The following is a 22,173-nucleotide window of genomic DNA, read 5'->3' as shown; positions in this document are numbered from 1 at the left end:
GCTGGGAGGAGATGAGCCAGTCATTATGCAGTGTAGCAATGATGAAACATATAACTTTCCTCTCATTCCTAAATGCTACCGCGCCCACTATCATGATCCCAATTCTACCTTACAAACCTGGCTAGACCAGAGAATATACACTGGTCCATATAGGAACTGGAAACACAGGGAAACCAGGACAGATGACCCCTTCAGGACCAGTGCTGAGAGTAGCAATAACAGGAGGATGGAGGAAAGGTGGGGTAGAAAGAGGGATCTGATTACAAGGATCTACATATAACCTCCTCCATGAGGAAGGGACAACAAAAAAGTGGGTGAAGGTAGATGTCGGACAGTGTAAGATAGGACAGAATAATAATTTATAAATTATCAAGGGTCCATGAGGGAGGGGAAGGGGGAAGGAGGGGAAATGAGGAGCTACTACCAAGGGCTCAAGTAGAAAGCAAATGTTTTGAGAATGATGATGGCAACAAATGTACGCAGTGGATGTATGTATAGATTGTGATAAGAGTTGTAGGAGCCCCAATAAAATGATTCTTTTTAAAAACCTCAAAGAGCAAAACACACTATGGTTTATTGTACATCAATGATACTTCAATAAAATTACATAAAAAAGGGGAAAAAGAAATGGAATTTAAGGTAAAGAAAGTATTCCCTTTGAGGACCATATTGCAAATATATATTTAGGCAGGCAATTAGATAAAGACATTTTAAGTCTGGGCTTCTATACCTGCCATCTGTCTGTTATGAAAAGTATAATTAGCAACTAGAATCTCTCATACAAAATCAACTCAATATGGTCTTTCTGGTCTGACCTCCGTGGTGTTCTACTCTGCTTTGATGGAGCTCATCATATCATGACTCTATAACAAGATTGAGGAGTTATTTGCATCCTTATGTGGAAGGTAAATCTGTTTGGCCATTCTGTTAGACTAGTTCATTTTCTTTCCTACCATCCCATCTGCCATTTTAATTCAAAACAAGGCAAAAAGCATGTTTGTGCCTTTTGAGGAAGGAGAAGATTTTGGTGTGGAAGAAATTCTCTTCTAGACTGCAAGGTAAGTATTTACCCCCTCTAGCCCTGTTGGAGGAGGGGAAAAGGAAGAGAGACAAGGCAAAGAGAACAACATAGTTAGTTTCATGCCTCCTTACTTGACCTGGGGATTGAGGGGAATATCAGTGACTATGGACCTGTTGTGCTCCCCATTTGGAAGCATGAAGAATAGAGGCTGCCAGGCAGAGCAGCCCTATGGGAAGTCACTGAAGACAAACATATAGAGAGTGCCATCAAGTCTACTGTGATCCATGGAGACCTTATATGAAATGGAATGGAGTGCTGACTGATCTTGCACCATTGTCACACATTCCTGAATGTTGAAGTCCATTGTTGCAGCGATTAGGTCAATCTGCCTCAATAAGGATCTTCCATGTCCCTCTATTTCATCAAATATGATGTCTTCCTCTAGCAATTGTCCACTGATAATGTGTGCAAAACACATTAGTCAGTCAGTGTTCTCTTGTGATCCATAAGGTTTCCTTTCAGTAATTTTTGGAAGTGGACTAGCAGGCCCCTCTTCCTTGTCTGTCTTAGTCTAGAAGCTTCACTGAAACCTGTCCACCATGGGCAATCCTGCTGGTATTTGAAATTCTGGGAACAGAGCTTCCAGCACCATAACAATACACAAACCATTATAGTACAACCAACTGACAGATGAGTGGAGGATATCTATAACTATATATGGAGAGAGAGAGAGTAAAACTGGCAATGCAGTCTGATTAGGCAGTATTCTGATAATCTGCTGCTAACAGAAAGTATCCCCACAAATAACATCTTAAAGTAATGATAATATCAATTTTGCTCACAAATCTGCAATCTGGGCAGAGCTCAGTGAGGACACTAGTTTTGGCTTCATCAAGCATTAGCTGGGGTAGCTCAAAGGACAGAGGCTGCAGCTCTCTTAAGACTCACTCCCTCACACGACTGATACTTCTATTGGTTGGAGCTCAAGAAGAACCCTATATGTGACATTTTCATTTGGCTTGGTCTTCCTTGCAACATCCTGACAGGGTCCCAATGGTGAACAACCCAATACGACCAGGTGGAAGTCACAGAGCAACACTTCTGCCATAGTCAAAGGCCTGCCAAGATGCAAGGAAGAGGGAAAGCAGGCCCTGTTTCTGGAAAAATGAACACAAACTCATCTTGTAACAAGAGAATGTGCGATGTGCAACATTAGGACAGTCATCTTTGAAGGACACAACCTGCCATGAGCCAAGATACAGAGACAGATTTCTACGAAAGTGAAAGGGCAGGACTTAGACTTAAAGATAAAGCCACAGACTTCATAGGACAAGAGCAATAGGGAGACAAGCAAAGGAAAGCTCTAGGACGCAAGCCTAACATGGCTAAAGATAGGGACAATGTCAGGACTGAACTGGAAGCAAGCAGACACCTGTGCAAGGCAGAACCCGTGAAGTTGTGAGTGCCTTCAAAGCTAAGTCAAAGTACCTTGGGGCGTGAGAAGGGAAGGAGCAGGAGAAGGAATTAATGGGTAGGTTTATGGAATTTGTAAGTCTGGGGCCAGAGCATCAGGAATAGCTGGGTTCTGGCACTCAGTTGATACCATCAGAGTTTGAACCTTTTCCTTTCAGAGCTGTTTCCTTTTGAGTTTCACGCAGGCTTCCTGATGACAGCTGTAGTTTTATCTAGAAGCTCAGGAATTCTATTAGAGAGAGGCTCTTTTCCTTTCTAATCATTGGTGGTACTATCAGGTAAGCATTGGATTGCTAACTGCAAGGTTGGCAGTGCTACCCTACCAGCTACCTCATAGGGAAAAAGATGGAACTTTCTGCTCACATAAATATTTACAGTCTGAGAAACCCCACAGGGACCTTCTATGATTCAAAATGGACTCAATGGCAATGAGGAAATTGTTTCTGGGGTATTTTTTAGGGTTAGATATCATTAACCTAGCATGAGTCTCATACTGAGTCTGACCCAGTCCCTTTGGACAGAGGAAAGTCATGCCCTGACTAGTCAGGCCTGGAGCTGGCAGATTGGGTCAATGCCAGCAGAAGCATGGAGATGGAGCATGGTGGAAAGTGATCCCAAAGATACAAGCCATGTGCTGTGAGTGGAAGAAGGGCAAATGAATGCTGCATTAATTAACCAGTCATTGACAAAATGAGGTTGCATGACAAATGGCTCCAAAACCCAGCAGTTCAACAAACAGCCCAACCCCTTCCCTCCCACACACACAGTTCTTAAAATTGAGGATTAGGGAGATTAACTGGAACTTTGAACTTGGCACTTCAGGGCTTGGAAGAGGTGACAGTCCATGTAAAGGCCTTGGGGCAGGAAAGATCTTGGTGTGACTGAAAGCCCAGAAGAAGACTAATTTGGGGGAGGTGAGATAATAGGAATGGAGTTTTCAGTGAGCATTTCCTTGAGAGCCTTCAAGCAAAAGCGATTTTTCTATATTCATGTTTTAGAAGTAGATCTCCACCCATTGTGTAAAGCTTTGGGTATTGGATTGGTGTCGGTATGCAGGGAAAAAATAAATGGGCTTGTTATGGATTAGGAGCCTGTGGTAGTCACCTAATCTTGTGTCAAGTTAAGGATTAGGAGTGTAGGCGTGGAGTTTAGGCTGCCAATCTGGAGATAGTCAGTGAGATTTTTATGTGGGCATAGCCTCCTTCTGAGAACTCTGAGAAATCTGGTACTTCCTCCTTGGAGCTGGAAGACACCTCTCTCTCTCTCTCTCTCACTCTCTCTCTCTGCTACTCCTTGGGAGACATTGCAGAAGGCAAGCCAAATGGATGCGACCAGACCTCTGAAGCCAAAGAAGCCTCAGAGAGATCGCAGCCAGCACTGAGATGCTTACAATGCCACTGGATCCACAAGACTTTCCACCCATTGGCCTGTGATTATCCTGCATTCAGCATCACTGCACATGTTTTATGGGTCTGAAAAGGAATTTATAGATTGGTATCAGACATATGGGCTAATACCAGACTTATGGATTTGATGTTCACTGGGCTGGGACGTTTGCTTAATGTACAATGACTGTTTGATATAAAACTCTCTCTCTGGATTTATAAGGTAGAATTAGACCAGAACATGTACTCTGGTACAGAAAGGAGCTGGAAACACAGGGAATCCATGACAGATGATCCCTTCAGGACCAGTGGTGAGAGTGGCAATACCAGGAGGGTGGAGGGAAGGTGGGGTAGAAAGGGTGAATCGATTACAAGGATCTACATAAAATCTCTGCCCTGGGGGACGGACAACAGAAAAGTGGGGGAAGTGAGATGTTTGACGTGTAAGATATGACAAAATAATTTATATATTACCAAGGATTTATGAGGGAGGGGGAGGAGGATGGAAGTGGGGAAATGAGGTCCATCCATCTTGCCACAGGTATACCCCAATCCCTCCCCTTCCTATTGCCTGTATACCCTTAGATTTTCATCCTCTCATTACTGTATTACCTATAGTATGACCCCTCCCTGTGATGTGTGTCTTTACCTGAAATTAGGGGGCTTGCACACCCTCAAAGGTATATAAATCTTGGTTAGAAATAAAGAATCTCTCTCCCGTGGTGCTCTCCTCTGCGGTCCTCGCTTCCATGTCCCCTCTCCCCTTGTTCTCCTTCCCCTCACTCTCCTGCCCTCAGGTCTCCCATCTCTATGGGAATCACCAAGCGGGGCTACGGTGAGCATGCTAACATGAAATTTGTCTGATTCCATCATTTTACTCTTTCTTCTATCGCCTGTATTTCTCTATGAGTTTACTATAATCTTTAATTATTATTACTTTACAATTGTGCCTACCAGACCTGGGATGATTTGTGAGGCGCTGGCTACCCTGACAGCCATGGGAGAATACAGTCTTCTCCCTGAGGTCTTCACTCTAGCAATCATACAAACATCTGTGCAGATTTCATGTTTAATGTAGCTTTATGTCATTTCCATCAAAATACCCAGATGTTCTATTGAAATTAAAGACAATCTCCATCCTCACGATATTTAGGTAACAAGACCAGGCCTACCTGAATCTTTCCATACATCTGAACACATAGGGAAACAAGAGTATGTCATCCATAAAGCTCCTTGGCCCTATGATATTTCAGAATATTTAGAAAGGAGTAAAAATACTTTAACCCTATCTTCTAGATTTAGAGTTGGAATAAAAGGTTTCCTAACAATATGGTTATTGTGTGGTTAAAAGAAACCACAGAAATAAGAAAAAGTGCATTTATCCTCTCATGAGTTAGTACCAAGGGTGGGCATTGGGCTCAGTGTATTTTGAGAGGCGCCTGCTAACAGCGAGAGGCGTTTCCTGGACTTACACTGTCTTCCACATCTGTGGGTACCTCAGCAACATTCTTTTCTGGTACTGAGCTTTCAGACTCTTGGTCAGGAGTATTACCTGCAGTTGTCTCTGCAGGTTTCCTGCCATGGGCAGTAGAGCTACCATAGTGGTCAGCACAGCAGTTCTAGCTGACCAGGCACTGCAGTCCTTACCCAGACTCCTGTCTTCACTTCTATCTTCTCTTGGTCCAGAGCTGGTGGGTCCTTAGCATCCATGCAAGTCTGCTTTCTCCCTGAGACTGGTTTTCTGTCTGGACTCACACTGACTCTCACTCACCGTGAAAAGCTTTGGCCATAGAGAATGATACAAGTTGCGAACACTCTGAATTGGTTGCAGTGAAATGAAGTGAGATCGATTCATGTAGATATTTATATAGATATTGTTATGAGATATATGCCACAATAAAATATCAATCAAGAAAGACATTTGCCTGAAAGACAATCAAAGTATTAAACAGAGGTTAGGGTTCATTCTGTCCACAGAAATAGGAACCATACTTAAAGCAGATTTCTATTCAAAGTAATTCAAGCAAGAGAGTTATAGAGTTATTTATTCCATGTTAAGGAAGAAATTGTCAAGTGAGAATTCTTTTTATGGGTTTCTGTGATGCGTTTGGGAGGGAATTTTGCAGCTGTTGGTAATTGTTGAACACAATAATAATCTAATGCCATTTGTGTTAGTCTGGGTACATTAGATAAATGATCCACAGAAACTCATATGTATAAGAGAGTTTTATATAAAGGTTAAGTGCACATCAAGAAAACATCCTAACTCAGTGGTACCCAAGCCCACAACTCCAACATTAGCCCATATGCCCAACACCAATCCACAAAGTCTTCTTCCATCTCACAAAACATGCACAATGAGGCCGATGGCAGGAAGAAAGCCAAGTAAGAGAATGTGTAAGCATCTCAGCACAGGCAGGGTCACCCCTCAGCTGTTCTAGCACTCAGGGCTTCATGGGGGTAGGTCCATGCAGCTTCTCTTAAGGGATGTTCTTGCAGGAAGTGAGCCTTGCCAGATGAAGCAGGGAACTGTCTAAGGCAGCTGCACCCTTGTCTGACCATCAGAAAACAAGTGACCCTAGAACTAGAAAGGCGAGGCTCACCAAGCCATTTATCCCTCGGCCCTTCAATTGACCCCATAAGTGTTTATCGGCCAGGTTGGCACAATAAACTATGTACCTCTCCATTGAATTATGTATGAGAAGAATGTTGAAAATATTATTTTGTAGCACATATATGATAAAAATAACTTAGAATATGACATAGTTTTCATTTTTTACTCACAATTAGAAACTGATGGAGAGTGTTGCTGGTACAACATTTCAAAAGACTAGCTAAAATATTCAATCAGAAAAGAGATTATGATATAAGCCAGAAATTTGAATTTATAAAAAGTGTTAGCAATGGAATAAATATTCTTTATTTAATATTTTATTTATTGTCTCACTTTTCCTCCAAAACTGTTTTATTGGGAGCAAATGCAGTTGTCATATCCATCCGTAGTTCAAGTGCATCAAGCAGTATTATACAACTGCTACCCCAATTAGCTTGAAAACATCATCTTCCTTTCTCAACTAGTGGCACCATCTCCCTTTATTCCACCACCACCACCACTCCACTGTAGTCCCAGAAACCCTTATTCTACTTGCTGTCTCTTTATGTTAATCAATTCTGGCTTTCATCTACCATCAAAAAGAAAAACATATCGCTGAAATTCAAGAATGCTATCCCCCAATGACAAAATACATGAGATAAACTCCAATAAGAATTTAAATTGAGAAAGCATGCAGTCCAAGTGCAGCCAGCAACCCTTCCTCGGAATCCATAACAGACCTAGGTGTGCTTCGGATGTGTCAGTCTGGCTACTGCAATGTGAGGATCTTGTCAGTTGACTGCCTTTCTCAGGATATTCTGGATCCAAAAGCACTCTTTAGTAGCTGGTGTCCTGCAACACGCCCTGTGGCTCATGCTGAACACGCAAACTGCTTGTCATATGCATGATATTGAATACAGCAAGAAACAACAAAAAACACCTACTCCCTGCCTTCAAGGAGATTTCAGCTCACAGAACAGCCTTATTTCTCTATGTTTGCTGTTCTTCAACTGCAGCACAAAGGAGGGATGCTTGCAAACCTCCCTCCCTGCACTGGCCACAGAGTGAAACCACTGGCTGTGAGGACTGCTGCCTACTCTGATGGTGAGCCGGCTCTGTCTCTTCTCTGTGAGCAAACTACTGTTGCACACAGAGCCTGTGTGTGAGCTGAGCTTTTGTCAGTGACTTACGACACTGGTTTAACAGAAATCAACAGTTATATGTGTGCAGTACACAAGAAGGGGAGTAATTCAACTTGAAGGGAGAATAAGCTTATTTTTATAAAAGAACCTTGTAAATTGAAGCACAATCAGGAAAAATATATTTAAAAGGAAAACCATTAACATGTTAATAAAGATTTTTAAAATAATATAAAAGATGTCACAGAAAAGGATGATATAATTAAAATGAGAATACGATATATGAAGTTTTGTGGAGACCAGGATGATGGAAAAAATAGAACAATTTTTAAAAATAGAACAATTCCTGATAATAATATGAAGTATGATTAAACACAATGCAGAATACACAGAAAACAAATTAATGGACATAAATAAACAAAACAAGATGCAAATTCAGAAATTCGATAACTATAAGTCATTGGCGCCGTTGAATCCCGAATCACAGTGATTCTAGGACAGAGTAGAACTGCTCCGTAGGGTGTCAGACACTGTTAATCTTTTGGAGGAGCAAACAGCCTCATCTTTCTCGCTTGGAGGAGCTGGTGATTTCAAACTACTGACATTGAACTTTGCATCCCAATGTAAAATAGATAAAAAGATGGCAAAATGAAAACCTGTGCCAGAGGAGGCTAAGAGTTAAGTGAGAAAGCCCTAATTCCAACAGGAAATCCTCCCTGTCATCCATCTGTGCCTGTCTAAGGCTGGGTTCTCTGCGCCCCCTGCTGCCCAGTGTCTTCCCTGCAGGGGAGGTTTGTGTCTGGGCTCACACTGACTTCCCCTCACTGTGCTCCTTGCACAGTAATACGTAGCCGTGTCCTCAGCGGTCACGGAGCTCAGCTGCCGGGAGAAATGATTCTTCAATGTGTCTCTGGTGATGGAGATTCGGCTTTGGAAGGATGGGTTATAACCTGTATTACCACCATAATCTATGCACCCCATCCACTGCAGCCCCTTCCCCGAGGTCTGGCGGATCCAGCTCCAACAGTAACCACTGCTTGTTATGGAGAAACCAGAGACAATGCAGGTGAGGGACAGCTTCTGGGAGGGCTTCACCAATCCTGGACCCGACTCCTGAAGCTGCACCTGGGACAGGACGCCTGCAAATTAAAAAAAAATATTCCATGTCAGTCACTTGAAGTCATAACTATCTCCATAGACCCAGGTCGGATATCTGAATCTCTCACCTTGGGGAACTGTCACCAGGCACAGCAGAACACACAGCAATAGCATCTTTAGACCACAGCTCTGTTTCCCAAGAGACCCACAGCCCTGTCTGAAGAGAACTGATAGTTTTCCCACCCCAAGGGTGAAATTGTACCCTAGTGCCTGAAAGATAATTTGCATATGAGGGAGTCCTGTCCTTATAAACAGAAAGTGATAGAGGCCAGGCCCCCCTTTATCTTCTGAGCCCATGGTACGGTAACTGTTTGAACTCATATGTTAAGCAGGGACCCTCAGTTCTTGCTTCAGCCCCATTAACACTTTGGCAGAGTTGGGGGGTTGGGTGTTTCCAGTTTGTTAGGAGGATGCACATCCACACCCAATGTACATGGTTCTATCTCAACCATGTCACCCATGCACTCCCTCTGCAAAGGGCCAAATTACTGGTGCCTCAGCCATTGTTATCTGAGTCTTTGCCGCTGGAGTTTCAGCCACAGGTGTGGGCCCTTTGGCGTGGACCGCCTCTCTCCTCTCTGGCTCCTCCCCAAGCCCCGCCCCAAGCCGGCCAGGCCCCGCCCACCCCCTCACCAGGCGCCTGTGCTGGCATCTCAGCAGAAATGGGCGGGGAAAGAGCTGCCTTGAGAGGAAGTGAAGGCAGACCCCTACCCCTCTCTGACCCCGCCAGCTCCTCCCACCCCGGGTCACGCCCAGACAGGGCCGGAAGTGGCGGTGTCTTATTCTGAACTGCAACTCACTGCAAGGATTCCACTGTCGGTACTCTGCTTGGGGTGCCAGAGAAGCGCCCACAGCCTGAGCACCCTGTTGCCGGCGCTCCCAGGTGGGAGGCTCTGGGCTCCGGGACATGTATGTGGGCGGAGGCTATTTTAGTCCAGCTGACTAGGGTGCAAGCGCCCTTTCTCTCCCCCAGGAACCCTGCCAGTGCTTCTCTTGGTGAGAGGTGGGCGGGTGTCCCTAAGGCCAGTCCTATTTCCCCGCTTTCGGATTGGGTGGGGTTCATGGTGGGAGTCCCTGTTGGAGAAAGGGGATCACGGCTGGGGTTTTGGGGTCCGGGTTCCCAGATTTGTTGCTTTGTGAGTTTCCTAACCCCCCTCCCTTGTTTCCTTCCACACAGCGATGCCTGCTTCCCGAGACTCCTTGCACCTCCTCAGCTCAAAGGTGAGCCCCGGGGCCTTGTTCTGCTGACCTCCCTCTGGACCCGATCAGAGTCTGTTCTAGGCACAAGATTTCTTGCTGAGTTCGTGACAGAAACGTCTTCCCTGGCTTTAAAATATTGGTCGCGGCCCTTTTTTTTCTTAACCCCTTGTTTAGAATTCTATCTATATATTACTATGGTTTTTTAAACCATTCCCATTTCCTTTCCTTGGTATTCTTTATTGCTTCTGTTGGGTTCAGTTTGTGAAGCACAGAAGGAGTGGATATCTGGAGATGAAATAACATGCGATGGTTTGTAAGGATGTCTGGGTGGGGTCGGGGTGGGTGGCTGGCGGAGTTGGGCACTAAGAATGAAGGATTGAGGGGACTGAACACTAGTACTGAAAGTGACTAATAAGCCTTTTTAAAGGCGATTGAATCATGGTGGGAAAATAGACAATATGAAATCGATTGTGGTAATGATTTTGCAGTGCTTAAGATGGCTGAACTATGGAATTGTGGGAATTTGTGGGATATGTGGATTCAGTGCCCCAAAAAGTGTTAAAGAAAAAAAGAAAGTTCTCCATCACAAAAGCAATCTAACTAAACTATGCACAGAAGAATCAAAAAAACAAACTGAAACAAAGAAACAAAAAAAAAGTAATGCTAAAGTACTTGACTTCTATTTTGGGGATGAAAATGGAAGTGACCCTGAAATGGGCCCTTGGGTTATGAACGTTGTGAGGCTGAAGGACAATTTACTTTACCAGAGTGCAGCGAGAGCTGGCCAGCCTGCCTGCAGGGCAACAGCAGGTGCACAGTTGCCAGGATGTCCCAGGCTTTGATGGTGGAGCAGTTTGGAATGTGCCAGTTGAGATGCCTGGTAGGCGATGAGCCCACAGTTGTCGATCAACGAGTGCACGATGTCCATGGCCCTGAATGAGATGCTGAAGTCCAAGGGGACTTACTGGAGCACCTTGTGCACATACACAAGAGTAAGCCTCTGCTGCTGCACTGGCATTTCTTACAGTGCTCCCTCTGAGCCTTAGCTAGAGTCTCCATGGACTTATCAGGGTCAAGTGGGTTGTTTGACTGGGACAGTACACCTGGCAAAGGTAATGTAGGTGTCTTAAGGTGAGCTGAGGGAGGACAGAAACCTCCCCTGGAGCAGAAGGGCTAAAGCTTGCTGGATCTTGATTTTCAGGAATATAGACTGTGAAAGCAGGACCTCCAGATTCCTCTGACCTTTTGGGTTTTCAGCAGGAATTGCTGGAAAAGTTACCACAGGGATAACTGGCTTGTGGTGGCTAAGTGTTCATAGTGATGTCACTTTTTAATCCTTCAATGTTGGAATGATTTGATCTGATCTCCCCTGTAAGATGGGGGTGGAGAGAGAAGGGCTGGGTTAGAGGAGAGAGGAGGGAGGACAGAGGAGCGGAAGGAGGAGAAAGAGAGAGATTGGAGCAGCTTCCACACACCCTGATGGCCCCTAATCTGGATTCCCAGGCTGCCCCCTGCCCGACAAGGTGGGTATACCAGCCACTGAGTGGGGACTTAATTGTTTTTCTAGACACTACGTAGGTGGTCGACTGGTAGATCCTATTAGGAAAACACGTTGGAGATGCTCACATTGTGCACTGTGTGTCAGCATGCCAGTTGGATCCCTGGCCCACTGTCGGCGCTCTCCAACCCTGGGGTCCCCAGGCTCTCCCTCCTGTTCTCACAAACTTTTAAATAGTTGAGTTGGATTCCATTTTAGTTTCTTAGATCTTATCATTGTTTCAAAATGTTTCACAAAATGTCTATTTTCAATTCTATTATTTTACTTACATGATTTTTGTGTGTACATATGTGCATGTGTGTGTACCATGCACACGTTTTTGTAGTATCCTTTTGGATCACCACTAAGGAGGTTGACCAGTAGTCTTGTTCGGAAATATGTGTGCTACCTGCCAACTGCGTTTATAAATCCGCTATTCCTGTTTGTGCCCATTTTAGCCCTGCAGCCGGGCTGGCCAGCTCACTATTCGCTAGCAAACAGCATCACCTCCTCCTCCTCTTGTGTTTTAGGAGGGTATCGGTGTGTTGGAAAGATAGTCAGCATCTTAATATATAAGAGTTAATAGTTTGGGAGTTGGAGATTAGCAGTTAATCACTAGGGATTTAAGTACCAAATTATTTTTGAGTGTTGAAATGTAGCCTACAACTTTTTTACATTTACTAGCTATAGCATTTATCACCTATTTGGCATCTTTTTATATGAAATCATCAATTTATGATGAAGAAGGAATTTTCATTTGTTTCTGGAAGTTTTTCTTCCTTTTATTAATTCTTTTTCTCTGATTAATCTAGCTAGTACAATTTTTAATATGAGTGGTGGAAATGGACACGTATGTTTATGCTGATTCTGAGGTAGTGTGAATTTTTTCCTCTTCTACATGTGAAATTTGCAGTTTTTTTCATGAATGTGTATTAGCATATTGGATTTGACCTATTTCATGTTAGATTTGTAGTTGTTTTTAACGTGAAAAGCTTTTGACTTTGTTTAGTATGTATTCTGTGTCTATTTAGATAAGTGACTTTCCCCCCCATCAGTAGACATATCTGAGTGTTTATTTTCTTGTGTTAATTCAGTTCTGGGATGAATTAGAATTAATCATGATACATACTTATTTTAATATATTATCTGTCTCAGTTTCCTGCTTTTAATGTAACTTTTTCATTCAGATCCCTTATCAACACTGGTCTACAGTTTTCTTAAAGTATCATTATCTGACATTGGTCTCAGGTTACTTCTGGTCTCAGAGATGGTGTTACTAAGTACTCTCTCAAAACTATTGTTATGTTGGAACCCAATAAGTTGAACTTAAACAACAAAACAGTAAAAAAAAAAGTGTTTATTCATCTTTTGTGAATACTCTGCCAAAATTTTTAGTTTTCATGTATCATACAGTTAGGCTGGAAGTTTCTCATGACATTTTATTTTGATTCAATTGATTATAGACCTTCTAGTGACTTTGGTGTATGTGCTTGGCTGGGGAGCCAATGGGGCGAAGCTACCATCTGTGGGATTATGACTGAACGCCTCTAAGTCAGAATCCCGCCCAGGAGGAACGATACGGCAGCGCCGCGGAGCCTCGGTTGGCCTCGGATAGCTGGTGCTCTGCCGTCCCCGCCGGCACGCGGGCCACGAGCGCATCCGCCTCGGCGGGCCACGCGCTTGCCCCCGCTGTGCTTCGGAACCGGGGTCTGGTACAGAGTGCCCCACGTCCCGGGAAACGGGTCGCGGCCGGAAAGGCGGCCGCCCCCTCGCCCGTCACGCACCGCACGTTCGTGGGGAGCCTGGTGCTAAACCATTCGTAGACGACCTGCTTCTGGGTCGGGGTTTTGTACATAGCAGAGCAGCTCCCTCGCTGCGATCTATTGAAAGTCAGCCCTCCACACAAGGGTTTGTAAAAAAAAAAAAAAAAAAACTTAGTGACTGTGCTGCCCTTAGACTAGAGCTCATGTTTGTGAAAATACTCTGCCATCTGGCATGCTGTGAGGCCCTTAGAGAACTGCCTTCAGCTCACCAAAAGAATGGATTAATGAGGGGTAGGAATGCCTCAGTGATTTCGTTGTCACCTTGTTTGTTCCAATTTTATTAACTGAAGAAACCTCTTCCCTTTTTTAATGAGAGAAATAATACCTTATGTAAACACACACTAATGTCTTTGTGTTTGTGCTGGATGCATATTTGTGGATTCTGAGACTGTTATGTCAGCTGTCATTGAGTCAATTCGATTTCACAGGGACCCATTGCACAACAACAAAGCACTGCACTCTCCTGTGCCATCCTCACAATTGAGGATGAATGTATGTTTTTTAAAATTTAATTAATTTATTTATTTTAACTCATTTTATTAGGGGCTTATACAGCTTGTATTACAATCCATGCATACATCCATTGTGTTAAGCACATTTGTACATATGTTGCTATCAATTATTTTTAAAAAATTTTCTTTATACTTGAGCCCTTGGTATCAGCTCCTCGTTTTTTTCCTCCCTCATGAAGCCATGATAATTTATGTTTTTATTGCTTTTTCGTGTCTTATATTGACCGATGTCTCCCTTCCACCCCTTTTCTGTTGTCCATTCCTGAGAAGGAGTTATATGTAGATCATTGTGTTTATTTCCTCCTTCACCCCCCACCTACTACTTACCCCCCTGGTATTGCTACTCTGATTATCGGTCCTGCTGGGTTTTATCTGCCCTTGATTCCCTGTGTTTCTAGCTCTTATCGGTAACCATGTGCTTTCTCTAGTCTAGCCAGAATTGTATGGTAGGTTTGGGTTCATGATAGTGGGGCGGGGAGGGGGGGGTGGGGGGGGGAGGGAGCACTAAAGATGTAGAGAAAAGTTGTATGTTTCATTGGTGCTATACTGCACCCTAACTGGCTCTTCTCATCCTTTCACCTTTTCTGATAGGTTGGTTTATTGTGCCAACTTGGGCAATAGGAACATTGTATTAATAATGTTGCAGTTTGATTGGAGGGCAAATAGATAAATGGCTAGGCAAATCCTGCCTCTCTCTCTCTCTCTCTCTCTCTTGCTCCCTTCTGATCAGATCAGGGTGTGCCTGCTAGTTCTCTGCCCCAACTTGTGAGCTACACTAACAGTGGGACTGCCAACCTGTGGATCATGTCGCTAGAACTTGAGATTCCTTCGAGAAGTGGTTCATCATGTTGCTGGTTTATACATCACTTGAGCTTGGGACTGTTGGATCCTATTGTCTTGCTGACTGTTGATGACCTGACCTTCTGTTTGCTTCCTGTGTCCACACTGCCTGCATTGCCCTACATAAGACTCACCTGTCTGCTTCCTTGACCTTGGACCCAGGGGCTCTCATGAGTTGAAGGATTTCCAGTATATTAAATGTTTCATGGAAGTGAGATGAACTGAGCACTTTGTACAGCTGTGTGGACTAATTAGCTGCTATATTCTTTTGTGCTTTATATGTCTATCCATTATATATAATACATAATAATATATAATGATTATATATATTATATAGAATGATTTTATATATCATGATTATATATAATATATATAATAGATGTATACAGCACATAAATATATATACATATATATGTATATATATTTACAAGTGTCCTGGTTTAGTTTATAAAATACCCTTCTGTAAGGGGGTGTCCACTTGCCTACAGATGGACTGTATGTCTCATTCCATACTCCCCTTCTTTGACATTGATAGGATTTTTTGTTTTGTGTCTCTGATGCCTGATCCCTGATCCTATTGATACCTCATGATCACACGGGTTTGTGTGCTTCTTCCATGTGGAGTTTGTTGCTTCTCAGCTAGATGACCTTTGGGACCCCAGATGCAATTATTTTGATAGGCAGACAGCATCAACTTTCTGCACCATTTTGTCTTAATTGATTGTGTCAGGAAGCTGAGCATCACAGAATGCCAGGTTATTAGAGCAAAGTCTCCTTTCATTGAGGGAGTACTGGAATAGAGGTCCAATGTCCGTCTGCTACCTTAATACTTAACATTTAAATATATGTACATAGATTTATTTCCATTTCATCATATATATTTAAATATGCAAATGACTGTATTTAGAAATTTATAAATGCCCTTTGTCTCCTAGTACTTTCCTCTATTTCCTTTTACTTTCCTCTTGTCCCACTATCATGTTTGGCATTCATCAGTTTTCAGTAATTCCTCTCATTACATTGCCCTTGATCACGCCCTACCAGGCATCCCAGAGTATCTTCGACATCGATTTTAGGATTTTAGATTACTTGTGTCCTTGACCCCAGGTTAACAACCACTTCCTTTCCCCCGCTTCCCCGTCTCCTGTATCCCCCCCCAGAACCATCAGCCCCATTGTTTTCTCCTCTGGTGTGTTTATCTTGCCTATCTTATCTAGATAGACATGCAAAGACAATAGTAAGCACAAACACAAGACAGAGCAAAACAAACAAAAAACAACTATTGGAGAAAAAGAGAAAAGACTAGAAATCGTCCCAGGTTTGTTTTTTGACCATTAAGAGTATTTTACTATCGGTTGAGTTTGATGTGGTACCATGCCTTGGCCACACACTCTATTTTTTAATTTCCCGGGCACTTCATTGCTTTGCTCCCCTTGCTGCTCTGTTGCATGCCCTTAGCATTTTGCCCCAGTGTGGTGGAGTCAGATCGAGCACATTTCCCACACTGTGCCACTAGTGTTGTCCCTCATAGTGCTATGGGTCATTGAGGGATGTTGTGTCTTGTGGTGTGGCTGGGCCTATGGTCCTCTCTGTGCATTGGCCAATTTGAGCAAGAATATCATGCTTGGGGTTTGGTGGGCCGTGATGTGAGGGTGAACAAATTGTCGCAGTCACTTTGTTAATCCATTTAGTAGAGGGATTCATGTTTTTCACTGCCCTTCGTCTTTTGCAAACAGAATATCCTTTTCAAGGAATGATGTTTTCTGATAATATGTCCAAAGTATATAATATGAACTCTCACCATCCTTACCTCTAAGTAGCACTCTGTCATTACTTCTTCCAAGACAGACTTGTTTGTCCTTTGCCTGTCCATGGTAAGTGAGATATTCTTGACCAGAACCACAATTCTAATGCATTCATTGTTCCTCAGCCTTCCTTTGTCCATCTTTCAAATGCACATGAAATCAATTGACAATAGCATGTTTTGGTCAGGTGAACCGAGTCCTCGAGGTAATATCTTTTCCTTTCAATACTCTAAAGAGGCATAGTTCAGCAGATTTAGCTAATACAGTGTAACTATTGATCTCTTGACTATTATTTTCAGTATTCAGGGTTTTTGTTTGGTCTTTTTTCCATAAGCTAACCAATTTTCTGGAAGGAGTTAAAATTTACTCAAGCTTTAGATTAAGAATTTTGATAAATGAGAGGCTGTCAGAGCCAGCCGACTAGTCAAACAGTCCTGAAAGGGGGAGTGATGATTAAGGAAAAAGGAGAGACAAAAAGTATTGGGAGGGCAACAGGGAATACTGAAGCCTGGAGTTTATTTTACATATGTTTTTATCCATGCAGATACAACCGGGGTTAATTATCTCATTGTTAAGCAACTACATTTGATACATTTGCATACTTCCTTGTTCTTGTTTTTAAGTGTCTATTCTAAACATAAAGTCGCAGAAGAAATCACACAATGATACATAGGTCATGAGAATTCTGTCCTTTCAAGGCTGAGTCTTAATGGCCTTCAACATCTCCCCCTTTTCTATTTACTGAAGGTGTCTTTACTCAAAATGTCGGCAACTGACTGTGCCTGTCTTAGGTTGTGGAGTCCTCAAATCACCCTTACCTGTCATCAGTCACAGTCCTGTTGGTGACTATGACCCGTGTTAGTTTGGGAAACTCAGACTCCATCTTACGCATCTCTGACTAACCAGCCTCCGTCTTACACCCCTGTTTGGGGAGGGGGCAAAGTGCACAGGTGTACTTCATGAAGCTTTGTTCTTAAGTCCAATAATTCAACCATAACCCTGTGCAGTATCATAGGGAGTATGCATGAGATCAACAATACACACACTCCCGCTCTGACTAGAGACATAAGCATGTGAGGTAGGCCTCTGAGATTTCCTAATGAAGGGAAAGCAACTCAAAAGTGCTGGAGCCAATCCTCAGCAAGTTTAGCGGCATCAAAATCAAGAGACTTAGCATATTTTATGGCTAATATTTTTTGATGGAGTTGTAATAAATCTAAAGACTCATTAGTATTGTGCTATGTACCTTGAAGATGGTTCTTCACTTTAATCCAGCTATACTGACTGTTATTGTACTATTTAGGTGTAACACAGATCCATGTACGTACAGCATGGCACTGTAGACTAGACCTGGCCTTAAGCCCTTGCACCTCATCTCCTAAATACATGACCATGTCATAAAGAGCATTTACTTTTTGTTCTAACTTCCTGTCTATATCTTCTTGAGTTCCCAACACAGTAGTCACATTTTTGGATAATTCATTTACACAGTGGGCAGTTTGTATGATTTGTGAAAGTACAATTGCTGCAGTAGTAGCAGTAGCACCTAAACTTAGTATATGTAAAATACTTGCTATAAGCAAACCTACAAAGCACATGGGTCTGGTTAATGCTTTTCAATCTCTTCTAATACCTGTAACCCTCTTTCTGAACACCAAGCCCCAGTAATATTCACTGGTAGCATAACAAAAGAAGATTGATACAAAATGGCGATGATAATATCTTCAGGGGATCAGGTAATAAAAGTAGACAAATTACAATTATTACAAGACATGTTAAACTTAGAATCATCATGATCTATAGTAATATTCCCTGCCAAAAGTACATAAGGCGATGGTACGCAGGCAGTTACGTTTCCCTGCGGTCTGGAGGAAGGGCCCATAAGCTTCGTGTCCACTAAAGCAGCCCCTATTTTCCACCATTGAATTTGTGGAAAACCCGAGTCTGACCACCAAAGTCCTACAGACAGCCCCCTTTCCCATTCAGCAGTGTTTTTTTTTTTAGTATTGTCCTGGTTGCGAGACCAAGCTATGATATATAATTCCTTTGAGATATTATACCTGATGGGCTTGTCCGTGAGACACAATCTCTACAATATGCTTTTATTCTTTTGAGTCTCTAGTCCACAAGGGGAAAAAGACTGCGGAGTGGGTGAGATTACATTTCCTTCACTTTGTACAGGGAGGGCATGAGTCATTAACTCACACCTTGATTTCCGGACCTTCCCAGACAGGAGGATGTAAGAAGGGTAAATCAGGAACAGAAGCCTATACTGCTCACTGAGCAATGTCCTCAGAAACACACCGAGGCAAATTACCATCCGCATGGTTTGCAAACCGCACCAACTCTTCAGGCAGCCACCGTGCTCCATCAGCATCCTGCGTAAAAACACAAACATGCCCTCGTCCCCATATTAATACCGGTTCGGGGCCAACCCTTGAGGCAAAACAAGCCAATGAGATCTCTTCATAGGCTCTTTGAAATTGGTGGAAGGGACGCTAAAGGCAAATCTTTTACAATCATTTGGATCCAAGGGCATGGTATAAAAACAATCTTTTAAATCTAAAATGATCTCATATGTATTGGCTGGAATAGCAGAGGGGGAAGGGAGCCCAGCCTGCAGGGCTCCCATAAGTTCCATAGTATTATTAACCCTCCTTTACTGTTTTTCCTTACAAAGCAGCTGCTGTCGCAAGCCCCTGAGTAAAGAAAGGTCCAATGTCCGAGCATAGTCTGATATATTCGGACATGTTGCCCTTTTTTCTAAAAGGTCTCAGCACTGCCTGGCATTTTCAAAAGCCAATTGTTTCCATTCTGTGAGGGCAAGTACCACGATGGAAAGTGTATCTAATAAAGATTGAGTAAAAGGGTACTCGGGACATATTGGTCACAAGCAACCTTGAATTCTTTTAGCTGTTTGAAAGGAATAGGAGTATGATCTCTCATCAGATTACCCTGGGCATCCTGTCACTCAGTTACAGGGAACTGCATACTGAACTCCCCTATAGCCTCTCCTTGTTTTGCTGCATGTGCGGCAGCACTAAGCATAGATCCTTTCCTGGAGCCCCAGTCACAACCAGTGCTGCAACTGGCAAGTCTTCTAGAAAAGGATTCCTTTCACTGAATGCACTCTGAAGCCTCTGAAATACCTTGGCCCCATTAAGTTTTGGCACCCATTCATGGGACTCTATCTCAGAGTGCTTTTCTATTAACTTGACTTGCATTTCCCTCATCTTTGCTGCTAATGATGCATAAGCTTCCTCCCAGCCTACCACCTTTGTTTAATCTGGGCAGGACTTCTGAGTATCTTGCACCAGGTTTTGATTCTCAGGTTGAAGTGCCTCGGAGGCAGCGAAAATACCCAAATCCTCATCATGATAATGTGCCACCTTGTCCTCTAAGGGCTCCCCATCGCCTGGGTCAAGGGGTTCCTCATCCTTGCTTTCAAAGCCCTCCAGTTAACTTTTCAGTGACTTCAGTGGTTGAGGAGGAGGCAGAGGCGCAGAAGGAAGTTTACTTTCACTTTTGTTTGAGCATGCAAATTGGTGTTCAGGCTGGAGTCCCTCATGCCTGTGGTACAGGCTATCCCTAACTAAATCCCATAAGCTAAACGTGTCTATGGGAACCTTCTATGTCCATTAGTGGTGTAGTGATCTTTTAACCATTTCCCTACTTTTTGCCAAGTTTCAATATTTACAGTCCCTTCCTCAGGAAACCAAGGACATACCTTAACCACAAAATCTAAAAACTTCTCTATTCTTTGGTAGCTTACTTTTGCTCCTCTAGCTTTTAACATATCTTGAAAAATATTTACAAAAATCTGTTTGCTATTTCCTTGCCCCATTTTTCTCCCAATAGCTACTCACGTCACCACCAATCTCTTTGTGTACACCTTTGTAATCCACGGTGTCCTTCACTTTGTCCCCCGTTTTCAGTGTCCCTGGTTTGGGCGCCACTCTTGTCCAAGCCAGCCAATGAGTTGAACAGTCCTGAAAGAGGGAGTGAGACAGAATTTATTGGGAGGGCAATAGTGAATACTGAAGCCTCGCGTTTATTTTTCATACTCCTTTTAACCATGCAGAAACAACCTGGGGTTAATTATCTCATTGTTAAGCAAGCATATTTGGTACACATAGCAACTCTTGTGACCTATTTTCCCAGAGCTTGCACACGTTCTTGTTCTTAACAGTCTGTTCTAAATGTAAACTCACAGAAGAAATCAGCAAACAGTGACACATAGGTCTTGAGACTTCTCAGCCGTTTCAAGGCTGAGTCTTTATGGCCTTCAACAAGGGTCCTAGAATCCAACCTTGTTCTTCAACCTGCCTGCCCCAGAGCTCTGAAATTGGAACCTGGACTTATAACATAGGGGGATGGTGAGCCTTATATTCCACATATGCATGATGAGTGGGTAGGAGAAATTTTATGAAATGTGTATTTCTCTAGTAGGCTGATTTGCAGATTAGTTTTATAGGGGCACTAACCAACACCTCTGTCAGATAACTGCCACTTCACACCTCCTTGCCTTAGAAACTCACTGGTGCTTGCAAAAGGCCAATGGTAATGATATCCAAGTAGCCACTCAGGCTAATGCCTCCCCACTTGATCGCAGCACAGCCTCTTCCCTCCACACTCATTTTGTCTTCCTACCCCTTCAGCCTCCTGGTGGAGCATGTTTTACAAGCTCATGCCCACACACTAGCTATCCACCCTCTTCCTAGAAGCCCAAGTCTATGGATGGGACATCCTAGAATACAAGTTAATAAGCCCTTTCCAACAGTTTGTGTTGTTTGTCATCAGTTGAACATTATTTAGAGAGCTTGAACCTCATGCTCTGGGCAAAGATGACGGAAGATAAGTTATCTCTTTCCTTGATCCATCTCATTTACCTTCAAGCTTCAGCCGTCACCTTGGCTCTTGGCTTTACCCATTTACCTACAACTAGGCATTCTTTGAGTATAGCATGCATCCTTTTACAAAGGCTTTATCATTGCCATCTGTAAACACAAGAGCTGCAGAGAGGAGAAAATAAGCATCCCCCTTGGCCTGTTTCCTAGTTAAGGCTGTCTCTGCATTGACCAGCTCACCTCTAGGATTTGCTGTTCATGTCCCTCTGTCTCTTATTGTCCACTTCAAAAAGAAGTTTCACTGATTAGCACACTCTGCTGTGCATATTACTATGGGCCTCTAATGGATTCCCCCAGCCTAAGTCATTTCTTAACACTCAGTAGATTATTCAAGGAGATGCGAGCTCATAAAGTTTGATGAAGAGCCCAGATGAGTTGGAGTGAACACACACTAGCAGGAAACTCACAAAATGACATTTGTATTCTAACAGTCATATTAACATACACATGCATATTGTGAACAAATTAGCACATCTACTACAACTAACAAATCTTCATATAATACCCTCAGATTAATAAATACACATGCATTTACTTAAGAAAAACCACAAAGACACACTAAAATATACTAGAATTATAATAATAAAATAAATGCAGAACAGACTACAAGTTCTGTCACATTGTATAACATCTTAAGGCAATGTGCTAGCACACACAAAACACACACAGAAGCACACACAAAAAATAAAGTGCATACAAGAACATACACTGAGCTACAAGAATGTGGAGGTCTGTGGTAGGGACATTTTCTCTGCAGGTAGAGGAAATAGGTACCTAATT

This window comes from Tenrec ecaudatus (assembly GCF_050624435.1).
Source record: "Tenrec ecaudatus isolate mTenEca1 chromosome 14 unlocalized genomic scaffold, mTenEca1.hap1 SUPER_14_unloc_6, whole genome shotgun sequence".
Lineage (NCBI taxonomy): Eukaryota > Metazoa > Chordata > Mammalia > Afrosoricida > Tenrecidae > Tenrec > Tenrec ecaudatus.
Note: the sequence above shows the minus strand (reverse complement) of the source record.